General features: G+C 43.9%; 1 protein-coding gene across 1 annotated transcript in view; it reads left to right on the top strand.

The window, feature by feature from the left end:
- Nucleotides 1-13,443, top strand: part of LOC306939872 (bone morphogenetic protein receptor type-1B-like) — an 89,112-nt gene that overhangs the window by 585 nt on the left and 75,084 nt on the right. The window contains exon 2 of the mRNA XM_079524648.1: nucleotides 5,735-5,804. The gene's annotated coding sequence lies outside the window, so the exon portion shown is untranslated. The remainder of the gene's footprint in view (nucleotides 1-5,734; nucleotides 5,805-13,443) is intronic.

The following is a 13,443-nucleotide window of genomic DNA, read 5'->3' as shown; positions in this document are numbered from 1 at the left end:
CAGAACTCAGAAGAAGAAGCTATTTTCTTCTATTGGACTGGACACTGGGGTCGAGTAGGCTAATAGAGACTTATTAGGGTATAGGGTAGGGATTGATTGAATAATATAATTTATTAAGCTGATAAGGCTTGTGCCAATCAAGACACTTTTTATTAAGTTTTTGTTATATAGTTATGTATTCAGGCAGAATTAAGCCATGGTATGACCTTGTTGAAGTGTACAATCCTAGAGATAGAGTTTATGCGATGACTCAGAATCATAGCCTGTCCCTAAACCTTGATAAGTAGGCTATTTTGGATCATTGTATGTATTCTCAATACTTAAAAACACCATGGGATGTGGAAGTTATGGTTTATAGATCCAGATCTCATGTCCCACTAGTATTCAGAAACAGGAGTGTTCAAAATTATGATTTAGTAACTACTAAATGTTGTAAACTTGTATTGTGTGTGTGTGTGTGTGTGTGTGTGTGTGTGTGTGTGTGTGTGTGTGTCGTGCGTGCGTGCGTGCGTGCGTGCGTGTGAGAGAAACATTAACATTGTCTTTGTGTTGTATTTCTGTGACGGTTGGGTAGTGAGCATACACACCCCCATTGTTGCCAATACATATTGTGGCATGGGGTCAATGGCAACATTTTGACTGCTGCCGAGCTGTTCTTTAACAGAGTGACACACAAAAGCCTCTCTGTGTTCTGCAGTGGATCAGAGCTCCAGCAGACCACAGCTGATCTCTTTAACATCTCTGAGCTCCATACAGTTGCTATAACGTTTATATCAGCAGCTCGGAGACAGACCAGTGGCAGCCACGCGAGCCCTGCCACATATACTTCATGTTGCTCTGCGGCGTCTTCTCTACGAAGAGACCAGTGTGGTCCTGTATGCTAACTAAGGAATTGAAGGAAGGGTTGAGTTATGGCTGATTCGTACGATGTCACGTGCCGGAAATAGCAGACCTACAAGCTCACGGCGCGTTGCATCTGCGATGCGAGCTCGTAGATCTGATATTTTTGGCGCGTGACGCCGTCGTGTGACGAAGCATGAATCAGGCCTTAGTGTGTGGGCTTAACATTAACCACAGGGAGAGAGATCCAACTACCACCCAGTCCTTGCCCCGATTCTGCCCCTGGCAGGAACACGGGCCGTCATCAGAGACACAAAGGATGGGGATGGGATGTCGGGCAGGGCTGCCTGCATGCACTCCTGGCAAGCGAGTGTTTCTGTGGCCTACCACAGACTGAGGCATGGAGTGTTTCAGTGTGTTGGGCTCCCTGGCACTGGTGGATGAGAGAGTGTGTGTGGGGGTGAGTGACCGTGTGTGTGTGTGTGTGTGTGTGTACCCACAGCAGGCTTGGGAGGTCTTGTTATGGTAGCAGAATGAAGGCAACCATGCCTCTGTGAAAACGGCTGTGATGCTGTGGTCCTGCTAGGATCTGCTGCCTGTTGTATGTGTAGCCTTGAGGTAACCAAGATCCGAGGTTGACACTAAATGGCAATGTTTCTTGAATCGTCTCTCACAATAACAAATTATACATCATTTAGACATCATCAGTGATTCTCAACCTTTGTCATTTGAAGGACGCAGATTTTCCTATGCATTAGTCCACACAGAGTAGACTCTTATTCGACAAGATGTTTTTACATTATTTGGTCCAATATGGTTTGTGATTTGGGCCAGAAATCCTTTACTGTCTCTGCACTGCACTAGACTATAGCAATAACAGTGAAACGGATCAAAATGGCCATTTATTTTTTCTTGATTATATTTTACACATTTAGCTGGGGACCCCCTGGAACCCCCTCAATGACCCCTGAAGGTCCCCGGACCCCATGTTGAGAACCATTGAACTAAATATCTCCTGTCAAAGAACCTTATTTATCTGAAATTCAGACTTTAAAAAAACAACAAAAAAGTAAATTAACCCGAACAAACAGGGCATTTTGTAACGCTAGTTCCCAATTTGCCATGTTTTTACAATTTCCGTCCATGAGAGATTATTGAGCGTTCCTGCATATCACATAATATGAAATCAAGATTAGGACAGATTGGCGAGGTTTAGAGGAATCAGTTCCCAGCTTTTTATACAGTGGGACTTTGAAGCTGGATTTATGCTTTTTCCATACAATGGTGTTGTGTGCAGAAAACACCAGATTTGCAAGCTCACAACATGTCACGGATGTGGCGCTTTGTGAGCTCAAAGATCTGTTATTTTTGGCATGTGATGCTACCATACGACAAAGCATGAATTAGACCTGGGCCAAAATGCACATCTGCATCTCCACACGCTGTCACAAGGAGGACACCAGCTGGTCTTGCACACAGAGGCACATTAAGGGGTGATCTGTATGCTCAAGGAAAGACACACGCACACAAACATGCACACACACATGCAAAAGTACACAAGTAGATATTGGTCCGAGTCTGGGTTTGTCCGCAGGGCTAAACTTAGCAAGCTGCGACCCCTCACCCCTGTTTCCTCCCTTATAATTACAGGAAGTGAGGACAGCCAATCATAGCAGAGATTCTGGGTGCATATTAACGAGCTAAATAGGCCCAGTATTTGTAAGGAGAGGATAAGAAGAAGGGATGAGGGAAGGTGGGGGGAGGGATGGTTTTCCTTAAAATGATGTTTATGAGAGAATGAACTCTCATCTGGCCCTCAGAGGATAGATGAAAAATGGCAAAACTAGGTACCAAAGTTCTGAGCGACATATACGTCTATCATCTCCCGCTGGTGGCTGCTGTTCTATTCATTCTGCAGTGCAGTGTCGGCATTAGACTGTCAGACAGAGTAAGTGTTGGAGCCAGACAGAGACATAGCTTGTCAGAGAGCCAGACCAGGCCTTAGAGCTCTAGTCAGAGCTTTACCTCCCAGGGGGTTGACAGAGGAGAAGACGCACACAAAAAAACACAAGGCAGGATATCAGTATTCTTTCAATGGTTTTTCCAGTCACCAAAACTTTAGACTTCTCGTCTTTATGATTCCCTTTTGTTTCCCCTCACTGTGTTTGAAAGGGGGAGTGGGAGTCTATGCACACACACACACCCGCACACTCTCAGACAAGCACACATACTGATCTAGGACCTAGATTCTAGGTCTAGGAGCATCTGATAGCAGCAAGGCTGTGCGCATGTATGGCTTTTCAATCCATCATTCAGTTTCTTCTCTCTGCTAGTGGCTACATGTTTCCACACACTGACACTCTGTAGTCCCCATGCACACCCTTATGCCCCAATGGAATCACCACAGATAGCTTAATTTCCCACCGTTCTAGAACAGCGGCGCCATAGATGCTGCTGCTCAGGATGCTGGCATGCTGCACTGCAGGACTGCGTTTTTGTCCAGACAGCCTCACCCATCTTTACCCCCAGGATGGAGAGAATGGAAGGGAAGAAAGAACAACAGATGGAGGAGATACATCATTCTGCTGCTCCAATCCTTCATAACTCTTCTGATTAACTGAAGTCGATTTCATCATTAATTCCTATGCTGTAAAATGTGATGTGTATAAATGTGTCAGGTGTAAATATTTAACCGTCAGGGTGTGTAGTACATGAGTCTCGACTTGAGTAGCTTTATTTATGTAAGCTCTTGGAAACCCACCAAATGATTCTATTGTCAATATTTCATCATTACACCTGGAAGGAGAGCTTATTGTGTTATGCAACACTTCTTATGTAAACACAGACACCATTTCAAATCTTTGGCATTACTTTCTTAGCAAAGAAAAAAGTATGTTAATCAGTAATATCCTTGACCTGGTAATAGAACCTCCTTTTCAGTCCTCTGGTTCCTATCAGCCGGACGATGCTAGAGAGGAAGGAATGTGTCTCATCTTGTTCCACTTTTGATCCCCTAGTTGTAAGCCTTTCTGGTTTATCAGACAACACACCAATGATATACCATAAATAATAGCGACGATAGCCCTGATGGCTAAGTTGTGGATGATCAGATACTGTATCGGTGATTCTCAAGGACACACATTTTTAATTTGATTTGATGAGATTTTCTATCTCAGATTTGTATCCCTGGGAGTCTGGGACCCCAATCTAAGAATAGTTGTATTATTAGACAGGATTTGGTCAGATTGACTCTTCTTGCCATTTGGTCCAAAATTCAAGTAATCCAGATGACCTGCCCCTGGTTCCTATCGGCTGGAAGATGCTGGAGCAGTGTGGCTCATCTTGTTCCACTTTTGAGTAATCCTCTCCTTTCCTTTAGGGTCCACTGGCCCACTGATAATTAGCGCTAATCCAGACCCAACCCTCAGACCAAAATACAGACGCCCTTCTTTCTCTCATACGCTCTCGTCTCCAGTGACTGATGAGGGGGAAAAAGCAGGCATGCAGGAATTGCTTCAAGCTGCAAGCTGGTGTTCTCTTTGCCTTGGAGGTCAGCAACCCTGACAGAGGCAACTGACATCCTGTTATTAGGGATGGAAAGAGGGGGACAGAAATGGGGGACTGTAGGTGGGGCTAAAAGACCCTGTGAATAAAGGTATTCGCCTATATATCTGTATGCCCTGGCATAGGACTGGTGTTTATTGTTCTGCGTAGAGTTGGGACTTGCGACACAAGCAGTTTGTCCCTATCATATATGATTCAGCTCTGCTTTTGTTAGAGAACTACTGTACTGTTAATGTACTTCTTTCACGAGTTCATGTAGCAAACTTCTATCCTATATATGTGATGTGAAATTACTAAAATGCACTGACTGATACAGAACACGTACACTCGTACAGTACCATATTTTACGGGATGAGGTGACAACACACGTTTGACACAAATTCAAGCTTGAATTAAATTCTTCATACTTTTGATGATGTTCTCATGGATGGACATGAGAACATCACGTCGTTATTCAGACTGAAAGCCCTCCCCACGACAGCAGTTTCTGGAATGTGCGTTGTCAAAGCGGCAGTCTTCGGCGATTGGTTCATACCAACCAATCAGAATAGTAGGAAAGCAGATGACATTGTTCTGGTTGGATTCGTAACAGTTTTATTTTCACCATGCTGGGTAGTTGGCCCTGCGATGGCTAGTCAGCTGGTGGGGCTGCCACCTTGCAGCACGCTGACGGGCTGCGAACCCCCCGTGTAGAACGGGGGATTCGGGCGGAATCTGCTCATTCGTGCCGTCCTGGTGCCTTAATACGCCCCCCGAAGGTTACAGGCTCACCATGCTCTAAGCCCGGGCAGGCACCAGGTAGGGTTAAGCTGTCACACCTCGACAAGGTTACACAGTTCCTTATCCTGGTGGAGTGAGGCCCCCAGGACAGTGACAGCCCAAAACAACAACCTGCGGCAGCTTGAGTGTCAGGCTAGCTTAGGCTTGCTAACCAAACAAACAAAGTCATACTAGCATGTAAACAAAAGCAGTAAAATATGTCGGATGATGATGTTTATAAAACCTGTGGTTTCTGTAAAGAAACTATTTATCATAGGTCGATTTAATAGCCAGATTGATACGGCTACGAGTCACTGCAGTGCCGGCAGCCATGTTTGTTGTTTGACGCTGTCGAGTGACGGGGCTGATGGCCAATCAGCTGCTGCGATCAGAGACTGATAGGCCGCCGTAGGCAGAGTCACCAGACCTGAATCGTCAGAACATATGTTTTTAATGGTAGGGATTCAGGGCCGGAGCCAGGCTAAGTTTTAGCTGCTTCTAATTTTATTCTTCCAATTCATTTGCTGTTTTCAATAAATTCTGTCTATTGTCTGTCTGTTCTCTATTACAGTGAAGGACAACGTCTTCAATACTGGACCATCACAATGACAGAATGCTTTCTGATGTCTTGTCTTTCGATGGTGAGTCAAGGTCACGGCGACTATTTTCTATCTTACCAAAAGTGTTGCTGAAACTTTTTTTTTGTTTCGTTTTTTCTCTCCAAGAATGTTCCTTACATAATTATGGGGTATAACACGGATATTATATTTCCTTGATGGGGATATATACTGTAGTGAAGATTGTTCAGTGATTTCATTCTTGTGTCTTCAGGTCACATAATATCTCGGATAATATTGTGGCGAGTGGACAAACTCGCAAGCTTAAAAGCAGTATTGATCAGCACGAGAATGTGCTTGAATCTTCCAGGGGGTATGTCATGCTGTGTGTATGTGTGTGCGTGTCAGCATTTGCGTGTGTCGGAGGAAGAGAATGTGTGTTTTAAGGCTTGAATGCTTGTTGGATGGCAAAGGGCCTCCAGAGTGGCAGACTAATTGACTAATTGCTGAGCGTATCGATGGCCATGTAAAACAAACCACACTGATGCTCATGCAGTCCTTTCTGCACTGGAGTAGCAGACTAGACACAGACTATATATGTGTGCAACACAGACAGCTGCACCAGAAGTTTAAAGAGATCAATATCAGACAGGAGCTAGCAGCCTTTAAATTCTCAAATAATCTGCTGAAGCAGTTATGTAGTAAAATTGTGGAATTAGAGTCTAGTCTAGACTATCAATATATATATATATAAGATAGACTGTGATATTTCAGCGTTTCACTATAGAGGAGAAGAAGAAAGATATATAATATATCACAGTATCAGATGATCAGAATTGCAACCGTAACATGGCCTCAGTATTTTCATGGGACTGATGATTTGAAATCTATAATGTACTGTAGATAAACATTTCTATGTGGTGGTTGTTTGAAAAGGAAGAATGTGATATGAGAAATAGGGCAGACAGAGTACACTGTACAACACAGTCATTGCTATATAATTGGGGTGGATGTAAGAAATTATTCATCATAATATTCTGAGTGATTAGGGGTGGTGAGAACTGAAAGTATCTGTAGGGCAGACTCTATTAGTAAGGGCAAGATTAATCCAAACTAAGTTAAATGCATTTGGTGAATGCTGATTCCATGCGGTGTTAGTACAAGTGGTTTAAACCCTGAGTCTTAAGTAACAGTGTTAATACCTTCGTCTTACAAGCTGTAAGAGAAAAAAGAATTACTTAATACCCTCAAGAATCCTATGCATTCACAATATCCCACGATTGCATACAATGTGGACAGTGCTTAATTGTACTATACATTGAACTGTTTCTGTAAAATGAAAGCCTGGGGAAAGGGGCTACTGTTTCTGTAAACAGATCTTGTTTTTAGCTTAGATATAAATGTTTATTTCTTTTTTTTCTGTTACTGTAGCACAATCATTGTGTAACTCTGTCAAGGCCTACAATATTCGTCATGTTCTCGTACCTTCATTGCAATGATTTAATTTGCATTCCTTTTATAACATTAACTCCATTATTGCCACTAGGACAGGTTAGGTTTGCTTATGCTACCACCTAGTGCAGGGGTCGGCAACCCAAGTTGTTGAAAGAGCCATTTTCGACCAAAAATAAATTCAAAATATATCTGGATTTAAAAATCCCATAGCTGGTGAGGAAGGAGGCTCTCCATAGCAACCGGAGCAATGCTAAAGGGGAAATTGACGGTCGCCGCTTTCATATAGCAGAGAAAAAGTTAAGCAATAGTCGGATAGTCGGATAACTGGAACCAAATGAACCCTTATGGGTCCACTTGGTTCCATTTGTACACTAATTGTAAGTGAGTATCAGAGTTTGTAATACAATAGAACTTACACCACTGTGTTGGTTGCGGATGGTCTCACTGCTCTTCTATTTAGAGCCTGCATGTGTTCAGGTAGGAATACTAGTGGTTAATAAGAGCCTGAAGCTCAAAATGCTATATCTCCCCTGCATGAAGTGCAATACATACTGTACTGAACCTCGTCATTCCGAGCATCGGAAAAGCAGTCTCCAAACCTTTCCTCGGAAAAGCAGTCTCCGAACCTTTCCTCGGAACCCGTGCACCTCCAGGCGTCCTGGCCTGGCTGCCGCTATGACAGTGACCCGCTGGAAGGGAAGAGGAGGGGGTCAGAGTATAGCACGGGTTCGGTTTGGGGAGTAACTCACACCCGTAAAGAATGTCAAGAATCTGTGTGTTAAAGTTCACACTGTATCTCCATCTGCGCCTGGATCCTGGCAAATAAAAGACGTGTGTGTGTGTGTGTGTGTGTGTGTGTGTGTGTGTGTGTGTGTGTGTGTGTGTGTGTGTGTGTGTGTGTGTGTGTGTGTGTGTGTGTGTGTGTGTGTGTGTGTGTGTGTGTGTGTGTGTGTGTGTGTGTGTGTGTGTGTGTGTGTGTGTGAGATTTAAGTTGATTCATGCAAGTTAAATAGAAAGTCAGAGGTTATCAAGTATCTCTCTCACACTCACACACACACACACACACACACACGTGTCTGGCAGACAGGTAGCATGCTGGATGTTAGGCTATGATTATATGCTGTAACTCAGTGGGTTATTAAAACAAGGCAGATCTATTGTAGGATGGTGGAGACCACCCAGATATACAGTGACACCTGTTATAATGGAAAATGCAAAGTTTCGATCCTCAGAGAGTGTTATTTCAACAGGGCACCCAGCTGTGATATAGTTATTCTACTGTACAGTGTTGGCATAAAGGTTATTACAGTTTGGTTTTATGACCCTGTACATTCTTCGCCGACACTCACCCTTCTGCAGCCACATGCATAGACAGCGTTTAGAGAATTTAATGAGTGCAATTCCGTAAATCTGTATCGCACAGCATTTCGTTTCACTGGGGTTTTTGCCGCACTCAGAATATATCAATAAGACATATTTTGACTCTCCTTTGAAGCACAAGAGTTTAGTCTGGATGCCTTTGTTCTAAAACTCCTTTCCCAGTCTCTCTGTGAATTTGCAAGCAAACCCTCACGCTTGTCCACTAAATGACTCTGACAGTGAGTGCCACTCAAGCTGTGAGCAGAGATGGGGAAACAGATGAAATCCATTTCTCTCTTGCTCGTGTTGTTTTCCTTGCTCGACCCTCTGTCTTTGATGACAGGTTTTTAAATGTATTTCATATGTGCATTCTTTACACAGATGGAAGGGTGCAGAGGGTGCTGGGAGTGTTACTTACCTGTGACGCCCGCTTCGAATGGGATCAGTGTATTGAAACGGGGAAAATCAGGTGCAATCAGGCCTTTCAATAGACTGAGTAGACGTCTACCCGTCTACTCAGGTGCTCAGTAGGTTGATTCCTTCCTATTGTGTAGGTTGATCTGTGCAGTTTAATGCATCACATGCAGCTACTGGAGCTCAGTAGGGCTGCGTACACACCTAAAGAACAAATGTTTGGTCCGTGTGCGTTGCCTGATTGCTATTTGATTGCTGCTCCAATTCATTTTCAATGGGAGTCACGTCGTTTGATCGGACAAACCTGTCCGATGTGGGGGCGGAGGGCACAACAAACACATCGGACACCTTGTAGTCAAAACAGCCAACGAACAGGGTGGGACTTCAGATCGGACAGAAGGGTGTTTTTTAACCGCCAACTAATAGGAGAGAACTTCCGTTCTTGACAGCACTGGGTGGGGTTTAGGCTGTAGTCTTCTGAGTTACGTGACACAGACTATTATATTGCTTGTTTGTATGTCTTCTTTTGGCTAGGGCCGTGCGTAACTTGGAGAGTCCAAGTTGCGCACGGCTGTCTCCAGTCAGTGAGTGAGTCCAGTCTGGTACTAAGTTCTATTCTATATACAGAAATACAGGACGATAGCCAAAATAGCCGTCGGGCCTCGGCAGTTGTGAGGCTGCATTAATAATTAGTTCTAAAAGCATGTCTTTTTTACGGGGATCACTATTGATTTTAATAGTAGACGCATATATGTCTATGAGTAGCCTAGAGTAGAAATGTAATGGCAGCGTACGAGGTTCACATGCGCAAATATAACAGATGTACAAGTTATCGACACGAATGGTACTTACGGTATGGTACACGATGTAAGCTTGTGGATCTGTTTATTTTAAGCATGCGCCACCGCCACCACGCAAAGTTATGACGCGCGCACATGTGGGGGGAGAGACCCGATATATTTTATAGCTCTATGGGAGAGACGCAGACAGAGAAATATTTAAAATCATCCTGTCTCGCTCTAGCGCACGGCCGCACGCATAAAGAGCCAATGGAGCAAATGTTAAATAAGCTACACAGGTGGTCCTAAATGGTTAATTGATTACATCACTATAGCAAAAGACGTGATATAGGTCAACTGCAGCGGAGCTGTTCTGACTTGAAGCTTAACTGACCAGCACGGCTTCAAGTTTAAACCATAAGATGACATGGAAATGCCCGTCGATTTGATGCGCAGAAATAACATAGGCCTATATCGAATCAGGTTAAGGTGCACACATGGAAGAAAAGTCCCTTTTATCGGGTTTCGGGGATACTTTGTTGTAGGCTATAACACCTGCTCCTCTGTTCATCTGTTGCCTTATGTGGCTAATAAAATAATTAAGAATTAATGCAATTTCAAGTTGTTGCTGCAATCATGATTCATGTTGCTGTTCTCTTCTCTCTGTGTGACTGAAGGTTGCGCCCAAAAATTGTAGACAGTGATTTCCCGCACCCCCTCATGTTATTTTTCCCTCCGTCGTAAAATGACCTCTTTTCTTTTTTTCACTATTTGGTTCGCTTAACATGTCCACGTGTCATTTGTTTACATATTTGGTACGCTTTACAAAGTCCAGTGTGAACACCAAACGGACCAAAATCAAAATGCAAATATTTGGTCCTTGATCCGGACCTTCTAAGTGAACTTTGAGTGTGAAAAACGGCCTCGACAAACTAACTACCGCTAGCTGCTGCTGCAGTCAAGAAAACTACACCGAACATATGTGCATCTATTTCCGCGTGTCGTAGCACCGCCCAAATCGCGCAAAGCATTGTGGGACATGGAGGCATCAAATCATAAAAATGTAATCAGTGGTCGGTCGGACAGTTCTGTGTGTCCGAAAGGTGTGTACGAAGCCTAGGTGATCATTCCTTTCAATGCAGCCGTGGTGTCTACCGCGTCGAACATCGAACATGCACTGCTCCCGTGCTTGCGGTTATGTTTAGGTTAGGATTAGAGATAGGGATAGTAATTTCGGAACAAGGAACCTTCTGACTAACGACACGGCACCGCTCCAGTAGCTGCATGCGATGCATTAAACTGCACAGATCAACCTACACAATAGGAAGGAATCAACCTACTGAGCACCTGAGTAGACGGGTAGACGTCTACTCAGTCTATTGAAAGGCCTGATTGCACCTGATTTTCCCCGTTTCAATACACTGATCCCATTCGAAGCGGGTGCCTGTGAGCTGTGGTGGACAAAGTACTCAACCCCAGAGTCAAAGTATAAATACTCCTGGTCAGATATTACTCAACTGCAAGTGAAAGTTGCTCGTCAAATTTGTTCTAGAGTAAAAATACTGGAGTACCTATATGTGCAACCACTCCTATAGACAGCTATGTGTGTCTCTGGCTGCCTGCCTGGCTGTCCATGGCTGTGTCCCTGGCTGTGTCCGAGCACGAAAATAGCATTTGGTTGGTTTTCACAACAAAAGTGTCACACACACACACACACACACACACACACACACACACATATATTAACTGTATATATGATGATTTGGGGTGTTACAGTACAGCACAGTAGAGGGACCCCCACAAGGTAACTCTGTCATTTCTCGACCGTTTCGTATTGCGGGACGGCTCGCCGGAACCGGGCCGGCACCCTGGCCGCATTCCTGTGGGTCTGGAACTTCTGGGGACCCCCACACGGAGTTGCACTCACTTAAGTTCACACGGGTGGGATTTCTTTTTATCAACTCATTGCTAAATTTCACAGTGAAAATTGCAGATCTAAAAGCTGGAAGTGAGCTATTTCAACTACTTGGTGGTTAATTCATTCATTTAGGGATGTCCCGATCACATTTTTTGCTCCTGATCCGATTCCGATTTGATTTTGAGACATACCGATACCGATCTTTCCCCATCCGATCTTTGTCACTCAAAACTGGCCAGTCACTGTCAATGACATTCAATGTTTGTGTTTGCACAAACACTAAAAACTGGCCATTCATTGTCAATGGCATTCAATGTTTGTTAGGACAATATTTACACAAACCCTCAAAGTTGGACATTGGAGGGGCTAGTGCCCCTCAAAAATAAAGGGGTATTCACTCGCAACTCACATTATGGGTCCCGAGTCAGACCCACTGGCCACTGTTTGGGAAACTGCTGTAAACACCACCACTGCCTGTGAGTGTGTCTGCAAGGAAATGCACTGACACCAGAGCTTTGCATTTTGACCCCAGGGCTAGAGGAGGAGGAGGAGGAGGTGAGCACCCAGTAAAGCCAGGGGAAAGGCTAGTTTTGCATAGATCATATCCAGGGGGTCCACCATCACAAGACCATCTCTTTTCCATAGCTGCACTAATCTGGTAATTATAGACAGTGACATCCTGGAACAAGCGATGCAGAATGAAGTGAACTTTGGAGCGGTGAAAAAAAAAAACAATCATCATATTTATTGGTTAAAAAAAGTGTTTAGTTGAAGTTCTGACAGTAATCAAGGGTGCTTGTTGTCTCCCTGTCTCTCCAGCTCTTTAATAAACGGACAAATACATTTTCAGGTGGGTTGCCAGATTCAGGAGATGGTACCCATTTATCAGCTTCAATGTTCTTCCAGTGTTCCAGTTCCAATTTTGTCTGCTCATTTCTTTGTATTATTAGTTCCAATTTCACTTGTTCATCTTGTATCCTGTACGAGTGTTCTCTCTCCTGATTGGATAGTGCATCCCAACCTGAAAATGTATTTTCTATTTAAGGCCGTCACACGGCTAGCACTCTCAATATCACGTGACACTGATCATTCCCTGCATCGCTTTTTCAACCTCATGCCATCAGGACAAAGATACAGAACCTTACCATGGAAAAAGGTTCGTTTCAGTAGGACCTTTGTCCCCTCAGCCATCGCGGCATTAAACAAACTGCCCCGCCGATAGGATGGTTCTGTACACAGTGGGGAACTCATGTTTTTGTATTATCTTGGTGTAATGCTTTTCTGTACTATGTGTTGTTTTTGTTGTTTGTGTTGAACAGACCTGTGAAGATGAATATCCTTCGGGACAATAAAGATTATTATTATTATTTATCAAAGAGCTGGAGAGACTGGAAAACGTTTGCTGAGCAAACACTATAGCAATGATTACAAAGAAATATCACTTATTCTACCTTTTACTAATAATGAGGGTAACTGGAGCACATCATTTGATATTGGTGCTGCGTGTTTGGAGTTCAGTTCTGTTTCTTTATTCAGACATAACCTTCAGGTCAGTGTTTTAGTCAGGTGCTGTGATGACGTTGACTGAGCCAGTCCGTAGGCCACTCTGGACATCCAACAATAGCTCCCAGTCAACCAACACTGGCCCAACACTTTATCTGGAACCAGGCTTGGAAAATGTACGGCCAGGCCAGGCTGGTTCCCCTTTCAATAAGCCAATAGGAATATTAATAGTTGAATGACACAGGGGGAAAACAGGTCCCCACCCCTCCCCATACTTGCATGCGCTCACACACAC

This window comes from Electrona antarctica, assembly GCF_951216825.1.
Source record: "Electrona antarctica genome assembly, chromosome: 16".
Classification (NCBI taxonomy): domain Eukaryota; kingdom Metazoa; phylum Chordata; class Actinopteri; order Myctophiformes; family Myctophidae; genus Electrona; species Electrona antarctica.
This window is presented reverse-complemented; position numbering and strand designations above follow the sequence as displayed.